Raw genomic sequence first — 8,456 nt, 5'->3', positions numbered from 1 at the left:
TGGGACATTCGAGGAACAATACATTATGAGCTTTTAAAACCAAACGAAAAGCTCAATTCGGAGAAGTATTGTCAGCAACTGGATAATTTAAAGACAGCAGTCCAAGAAAAGAGGCCGGCGATGTTCAATAGGAAGAACATCATACTGCATCATGATAATGCCAGGCCACATGCTGCTTTGGGGACTCATCAAAAAATTACAGAACTAGGCTGGGAAATTCTGTTGCATCTACCATATTCCCCGGACTTAACAACCTCCGACTATCACTTGTTTTTGTCCTTACAAAATTTTTTGAAGGGCAAAAAATTCAAAAATGAAGAAAATATCAAACAAGCACTGGTTCAATTTTTCACATCAAAAAAAAAACATTTTTCAAAATGGGATATACAAATTGCCCTCACACTGGCAAGAAATCATTAATAATAATGGCAATTATATTATTTAATAAAGCTTTATTGACTGTAAGAAAAATTTGTATTTTGTTTTATTCCAAAAATGGACATAACTTTCCGGTAGACCATATAAAATATTACAAATGTTTTTAGTATGCATTTATCATATTATAGTGCAGGGGTTGGGAACCTATGGCTTGTGAGCCAGGTGTGGCTCTTTTGATGGCTGCATCTGGCTCGCAGACAAATCTTTAATAAAAAAAAAAATAACGTTAAAAATATAAAACATTCTCATGTATTACAATCCATTCATTTCCTACCACTCATGTTCATGGTTGCAGGTGGCTAGAGCCAATCACAGCTGTCCTCCGGGACAACACCAAATTTTTATTGGATAATATGTAATGTACTCAGGTCGTTGTATGGCTCTCACAGAATGACATTTCAAAATATGTGGCATTCATGGCTCTCTCAGCCAAAAAGGTTCCCAACCCCTGTTATAGTGTGTTATTGTTGCAATGAATAAAATGTTTCTTTTATTTATGGTATTGTTTTCTATTTATTTTTGTCCTTTTCATTGTAAAAAAGTTGGTCACCTTACCCAAGACTGGAGTGACCACAGAACTAAGTGTCCCCTGGCAAACAAGAATGCCTCTCAGTTTGAAACTGACTGGCAGACTCCCTAAAATAATTCTGCATGGTTTCCCCAAAAGTAACCCATTTCGTAGGCCCTACCTTACACTTTTAGTCTATTCGTGTGGGTAGTGCTTAATAATCGCAGATGGCCTTATAGGTCGCCACTTGTCCAGAATCACGAGGCTGAGGACCCGTGATGGCCCTGTTGCTTGGGCTCTCATCTCCAGGCGCTTGTGCTGGACAACAGGCCTGAAAGCGAATCCCATTCCAGGTTTTACCTCTCAGCAGCGTCCAAAATTGAGTTTTGTATTAAGGGGACCCCGGGAGAAAAGCTTCTTAGCCCAAGGAAACTGTTCTACCCAAAACTTAAAAACTTAGATGCTGAATTAAGACCATCATTGCTAGTGACAGAAGCCCAATGCAAACCAGCTTCTGCAAAATGGGAATTACTGGGTCACATAACCATAAATTCCAAGGGTGACAGTCTGTATTCAAGGCCTCATCTTTCTTACTTGGCCCTGTTCTTCGTCTTTTGTGTCACCACCCTTTCCTTTCAACAGTCTCAAGATTTCTATTTCAGATTCTAGAGAGAATAGATCTGATTGGCTAAGATAATTAGATAGAGTTGCCCCTTTCTTGACATCGCATAGGCTGCCAGGTAGACTCATGGAGAAGGATTCTTGGGTCAGGTGATCACTCTTTTCCAATCAGTGAACACCTCTTAAAGCCCCGACTTGATCAGTGAGGAAGACAATCCCAGCTGCTAATCCTTCTGAGACTCATTTGAGGGATGCCATGGTTGGCTTTGCAAACATTTCACTTTGCACATATGTCAGAGTGTTGCCCATTAACAGCAGCTGCAGATTGAAATGTTTCTGAAAGGTAGGGAGGATCTAGGCAGATGACATTAACTTTTTGTCCTAAGCACTTCTGTGCTATATAATTTTTAATTCTGTGCATGTATCACTTTGGGGCGAGGGAGCAGTTAGAAAGCACTATTGATCGATTAGCTTGAGTTACATTCAGCAGTCCTCTCAGTCACTGGTACTGTGCTGGGATTTGGGATGTGGAATGTGGACGTGATGGCTGGAACTAGAGTAGTCATATTGAACCATGAGGTGACCATGGGAATGGAGGCCATAACTGGTGGCACAACAAAATAGAGCCTGAGTCCTGGGACCATGGAGCACCATGACTGCTGGACGCCCACCTCTGGGCTTTTACAAGAGAGGGAAATAAACCACTCTGTAAGCCACACTTTAGGTCTTAGACTCCACTTCTGGAATGCTACTCTTGTATGCCCAAGACGGGGTACGCGTCCACCCCCTGTATGTTCCTCAGACACCCACATACTTTCAGTTCTCAGCATCTACGGCAGCCATTCACTCTCCCGGACAGTAACTTCTGTAAGAACAGACAGAGATTATTTTATACACCATTTCACACAGATGCTAGAAACAATGAAAACAGTAGCTTGTAACTGTGACAGACACAATGATTCCACTGAGGCTGTTGAGGGGGAATGGCAAACTGTTACATACTCTCTGCATCAGCTAGGTCATTGCCAAGATTATCTTTGGTTAGAAGTTGGGGGGGGGGTGGCAGCTGGCCCTCCTGAATAGATAGCAAATAAAAGCAAAGGAGGGAAGGCAAAAAGTGGCAGGAAGTTCGAGTCATCTGAGGCAGGTTGCATTGGCAGCTGGTGTTTTTCGGCCCCTCCCCCACCTCAGCTCTAGCCCCACCCTCTTTGTCCTGGTCTCCTATCACTTGCTCCTATGTCGCCATATACCCAGCCTCAATTACACCCACTTTTATTCATATTCAGCATGGCTATGGTACATAGAGAGACAAACAGACAGAGGGACATTCATTCATTTATTCCACATGTTCACTGAATACTTGGCACAGCTAAGACCTGTGGATAGAAAAATGAACAGATACCATCTTCAACCTCAGGAAAGTCACATGCCTGGTTGGAATTTGAGAGGGAACATGAGGTCTTCCTACCCCAAGATATCTCAGTCCTTCAGACAAATTTGATCAGGAACAAAATATATGAAAGTGGGAAGATTTATTATGCTTCCCCTCTGCCCCTTTCTACATAGTTTTGTTTGTGTGGTTAGCTCCTCAGCTCTGGACCTTGTGATTCTAGTTTTGGACGAGACGGAGAAGTCATGTAAACAGAAGTGAGGAGGGCTAGACAGGTGGGTCAGAGAGCAAAGTAACAAGGACAGAATATTCGAGAAGCTGAGATCATGCAGAAGATTTGGGAAGTGGGTGGGTGTTGGCCAAATAAGTTTGTAAATATGATATATATGTTTGCTCGCTTATAGTTTGCATTGGGTGTGGGGGACAGGCTGTAAGCAGGCATGATCGTTATAGCCTAAGGCTTAGTTTTAAGACTAAGATTTTCCCCACACCCTTGACTGTTGCATGATAGGGGGTGGTGCACTCTCATGAGGAATCCCATTATGCCTCAGATAAGTGACTTTGTATCAGAGACTTCCTTGTTTGTATATTGGATTAAAGGTTTTGATTTCTACACTATAAAATGAGACAGAGGAGCCCATGCTGAAGGAGAGCAGAGGAAGGCCACATGGAGGAGAGGAGAAGTAGCCAAAATGGCTGAATGCTGAAGGAGAAGCCAGTTTGTGCAGAGAGAAGGAGATGGGGAACAGAGGTGAATAAGGCTGGTGAGGTACAAACCTTTGATTCTAGGAAACTTGGATAAGTCAGTGACTTTGGGAGCCCTGAATGGCAAGGGAAGTGTTTTTCCCACTGTGCGTGTATTTCTTGCCCACTGGGTGCGAGCCAGAATTAGAGCTAATGGCCCACCAGTTCTTGGCTCCATTGTTTTATTACCGTCTATTCGAATCAAATGCAAACCCGCACCAGCCAGGTGGCTGTGATGGTGGCCGTGGCTACTGGCTTCACACCATTCCAGCTCTGGACAGCCTGCCTCCAGATTTGTTTTAAGGGGAAGGGAAAAAAAATCAAGTTTTATCTTGTTTAAATTTTGGTTCTTTTAGGCTTTTTGTAAGGCGCACCCAAACTCAAACCTGATGTTACTATGTGTTTGATATGGTACAACTCTATTGTTATTTTTCTGTTAGGGTTAGAAAATAAATTTATATTTTGTGACAGTCTTTCCTTTATTACTTAATTAAGTTTATGCATAACCCACATATATATGTACTCTTGTATAAATACAAAATTGTGATTATAAACATGCTTTCTTAGTATAGTTTTTGGGTTTCTCCCCTCCCCTTTTTTTTTGGCTTGGTTTCCTCACTTACTAATGCCTAGAATATATCTTCTCATATAATCTTATCCAAATCTGTATCAATGGGCCAGGAAAGGCTGAGGGGCAGGGTGAAAAACTTACGGAGATTTCAGGCTGGTCCTCACATTCCCCAAGTCTAGATTCTCCAGCATAAATGACCCCGAGCTCCTTCTTCCCATCACCCTCCTCCCCCCTCTTTCTCTTTCAGTGAAATGGGGTGGGGGGGCTTGGAAGCTGAAGGCCCAGACCTTCACTCAGGGTCCAAGTGCTCCTACCCCTTCTGTAGCTCCCCTCTCTCCCCTTCTCTCCGTGTCCTGGACTTGCTTTCCCCGCCCTCCTCTCATCTCTCGCCACCTCCTCATGTTCCAACCTCACTTTACTTTTTCTCCTCCATTCTTTACAGCTGAGCATCTCACTCACCTACTCAAATTTCCTCGTCGTCCACAGGATCATCTCCATGCTCCTGACCATGGCATCCAAAACCCGCCCCCGCGCCCTTGGCTCCACTCCACAGTATCCTGAGTATCATGAGTGCTCTTCTCCAGGCGCGTCCCATCCTCCTCCTAAACTCATGCTAGACGACACATTTATACTCCTTTGCAATTCCGTGTTTGGCCACATGACTCGTTTCATGGGCCCATGACACATGTCATCATGACACGTCACTCCTGGCAAATGCTTTGATAACCAGCTCAGGAGTTGGCAGGTGTCCTTCCCCTGCCGTGGCAACCAGTGACGCTGCAGATGGGGAGGTCTCCATCGTCAGCCTCCTGAGCGAAGACGTCTCCAATCAGAGCCCCAGATGACGATTAATAGACAGACAAGAAAAGCAAGAAAGGCACCTTATTATTTTTAAATTAGGTGCTACTTGTTACTGCCCCTGCTGCCTTCCCAACTTTCCATCCAAAGCAGTATTAGGCACCCCTGCTCCCAGAATGCCTAGAACATGCCTTTGTGACAGTCTAGTCACACCGCTTTCCTAAATTTTGGTCCTGGACTACAGCCTTGGCTAGTCCATTCAGAAAACCTGACCCCTCCAGGTGGCTGCCGGCCCCTAAGGGCATAGCTCAGCAATGGACACGAACTAGACTCCCACATGACCCTCTGGACCTGGCACCTGTGTTCTGGGAACAGTCTGCAAGCTGCCAGGCGCCCCTCGACAGGGTGAGCATTCTGGGGACTGGCTTAGAGCGCCTTCAAGAAATGTTCACTGGAAGAATGAACGTTTTTAATAGCTGAGCCTCCTTTCTCAGCTATCCCCTGGATCCTCTCCTCATATCCTGACCATCCCCCCCCCACACACACACACACACACCCCCAGCACCAATGAGCAGCAGAGTGGTAAAGAGCATGGAGTTTGCAGTCACACTGACCTGGGTTCAAACCTTGGCTCTGCCACTCAGTAGCCATATGTCCTCAAGGAAATTTCTTAACTCCTCCCAGCCTCAGTTTCCTCATCTGAAAGTTGGGGATACTCTCAACCCCATAGGGCTCCCTAGAAAAGCACATGGGAAAAGGCATTCAATGTCTATGGGGATCCTCAAATGAGTTGGGGTTTGTATCTGGGAGACCCTAGTGGCCAGGGAAGACCTCACTGAGGAGGGGACAGTGGAGACGACAGCTGACTATGAAGAAGGAGCCAGCCATGCAGAGACCTGGGAGAAGAACACTGCAGACAGGCAGAATAGAAATTGCAAAGGCCCAAGGTAACCAAGTTCAGTAACTTGCTACTTTTTCACCTCTAATCTTTCTTCTGCACTTGGACACACCAGGGGCCATGTAGGCCACAAGTCACCTTCATGACTTCATCACACACTTGACTAATGAGTTACCAGCAATGGGTCATCACCTCCTTCCCAGAATAGCAACCTCTGGGGCTGGGCATGGACTGAGGCACGGAGATCAGGGCTATCAGTAGAAAGGGATTTTCCCCTGGGCCTGGGGCTATGTGGATAAGCTGGTTATCAACTGTCCCACCAGGTCCCTGGAGGCACAGTGGACATGATCAGTAATGACTGACCCCCTCAAGGTTTGCTTGGCCTCCTGGGTGAAACCTGCAGCACACTAATAGGGCCAAAAGGAAGTAAATGTTCCTTTTTAATCTTCCCTGTGATCACGGGCCCCCAGAGGTGGTTGCTCTCTTGGCAGAAGCTGGTTCCTCTACTCCTTCTCAAAAGGTGGCCATGGGACATCAACGGGAGCACCGGACCTCAAGGCCTGGTGGCTGGAACTCACCTTGCCTTTAGTTGTCCACCCCAGCCTGACATTTTTCTCCATTCAGACCATAAAGCAAAGTCCCCATAGAGCGTGGGTAGCTTCATCCCCGGCCAGGGCCTTCGAAGCTACAAGGTCTGTCTTGAACATCAAAGAAGCAACAAATTCCTTGAATCCAGGTTTGTCTGAGCCTCCTGACTCAGCCCAGTATTCCCTGAAAAACAATGGATCTCAATTGCCAAAGGCTGAGCAGAAAATGCTCCTTGCCCTAAATGCGGGCCAATGCCGCGCAATCTGTGCAGGTCAGTGTTATAGGAATGAAGAGGGGGAGCCATGGCACCGCCCAGCTGGACACGAGTCAGCTGCTATCTGTATGACTGTGTCCTGCCTCCTGGTGCCTCTTCGGCTGGGGCCGACCCACTGTGCTGGCACCGGGCTTTCCCGTGGCTATGAGACCACAGACCTGGCAGTACAGCAAGGCCAGACTTGAGAAGGAAGGAGAAAAGACTTCAGCTCTGGCACCTGCAGACTTCTGAGACTTGCCCACAGGAGCTGGCAGCCTCTCCAACATTTTTTTTCTCAGAACTCTCACAGCCTGAGAACCAGAGGCTGGTCCCAGGACTTTGCTAACTTACCTTGCAACCTTTTGGCTAGTTATGCATCTGAGCCCTCAGTTTCCCCTTCTCTAGGAAGAGGACATTGGCCTTGTTCCACACTGAGAGTCAGTGATGACAAGGAAAACAAGTAGCCGAGGCCACATCCACAGGCCGGGGGGGCTCTGATTGCCTGGCGATGTCTGCCTTGGACTCGGCACAGGGAGTGGCAGACCAGGTGCCACGTGACTGCCGTCCACGACCTGGGGGACCATTGGACCTGCCCACTAGAACATTCAGCCGTGTGATTCGGTGGGCTAAGATCAGGTAGTTATAAGGCAGAGGCTGCCAGCTGGGAGGGGTGTGGATTCTTCCACAGAGACCCATGCTTGGCTGAGGGATCGCCTCTCCAAAGGAATGGATGCCAGTAAGAGGACCCTGGGTACAAGGCATGCTGGGAAGGTAAGATGAATGAGACAGTATTTTAAATGACCTGCCCTTTTGTTGTCCAGCTGGAAACGATGCCAACAGTTAGAGAGGCATCAAAAGCCCGCTGGAGGTGGCTGTCCCTCTTTCCCATGGCTCACGAACAGCGAGTGTCACTCGATCACCTCCACGTCCGTCCGGAGCAGGAAGGATGCGCCCTCTAGCATGGTGCCCCAGAAGACTCAGTGCCGACGGAGCACCAGCAGGCGTTGGTCCTCGCCAGGCCTAATTCCCCAGCCCAGCGCCGCCTGGGTCCTGCACAGGCTGCTCTGCTGTCCCTCGGCTCTGACTCCCTCCTCTGTGCCCTTCCGAACACCCCATGGCTTCAAACTCCTGGGCTCGCTGCCACCTGCTACCCAGGCCCTGTCTCTTACCAGGCACGAAAGAAGAGGAAGCCAGGGAGGGAAAACACAGTTTGCTTTTCCTTAAAGTTTCCTCATTCCTTCCACCTCCAGGCCCTCACGTGGCTCCTCAAAATCTCAAGCTGGACAGTCCAGCAGCCCTAGGGGCAGGGCGCTCAGGTCGCAGGAGGGGAGCTGCAGTAATGAGCAGTCCAGGCTCCCGTGACACGCCCCTGGGAGCCTGCCCAGGTGGGTCTGTTTGGTTTGGCCCCTCAGGGTAGCGATAAAGACAGAAATTCCAAAACGTGAGGGTTTTTTTTAAAAAACTTATTACAGAAAATTTCAAACATAACAGGAATTTGTTTTCTTAAAACAGTATCACAAATGCTTTATTTCATCATGCGGCTTCAAAACTTATGCTGCATGCTTGAAACTTACGACGTAGACTGGAGGCTAGAAGTCCAAAATCAAGGGGCCAGTCAATGTGGTTCTTGGGGACCCTTCTTGCCTT

General features: G+C 47.4%; 1 long non-coding RNA gene across 1 annotated transcript; it reads right to left on the bottom strand.

The window, feature by feature from the left end:
- Positions 1-1,150: 1,150 nt before the first annotated feature.
- On the bottom strand, positions 1,151-4,861 carry LOC136388569 (uncharacterized). The gene is made up of 3 exons (XR_010748197.1): positions 4,732-4,861; positions 2,382-2,432; positions 1,151-1,277 (listed from the first exon to the last, which is right to left on the bottom strand). It is a non-coding gene; the product is annotated as an uncharacterized lncRNA (long non-coding RNA).
- Between the last annotated feature and the right edge of the window lie 3,595 nt (positions 4,862-8,456).

Source organism: Saccopteryx leptura, chromosome 1 (genome assembly GCF_036850995.1).
Source record: "Saccopteryx leptura isolate mSacLep1 chromosome 1, mSacLep1_pri_phased_curated, whole genome shotgun sequence".
Taxonomy (NCBI): Eukaryota; Metazoa; Chordata; class Mammalia; order Chiroptera; family Emballonuridae; genus Saccopteryx; species Saccopteryx leptura.
The sequence above is the reverse complement of the archived record's forward strand: the minus strand, read 5'-3'. Positions and strand labels throughout refer to the sequence as shown.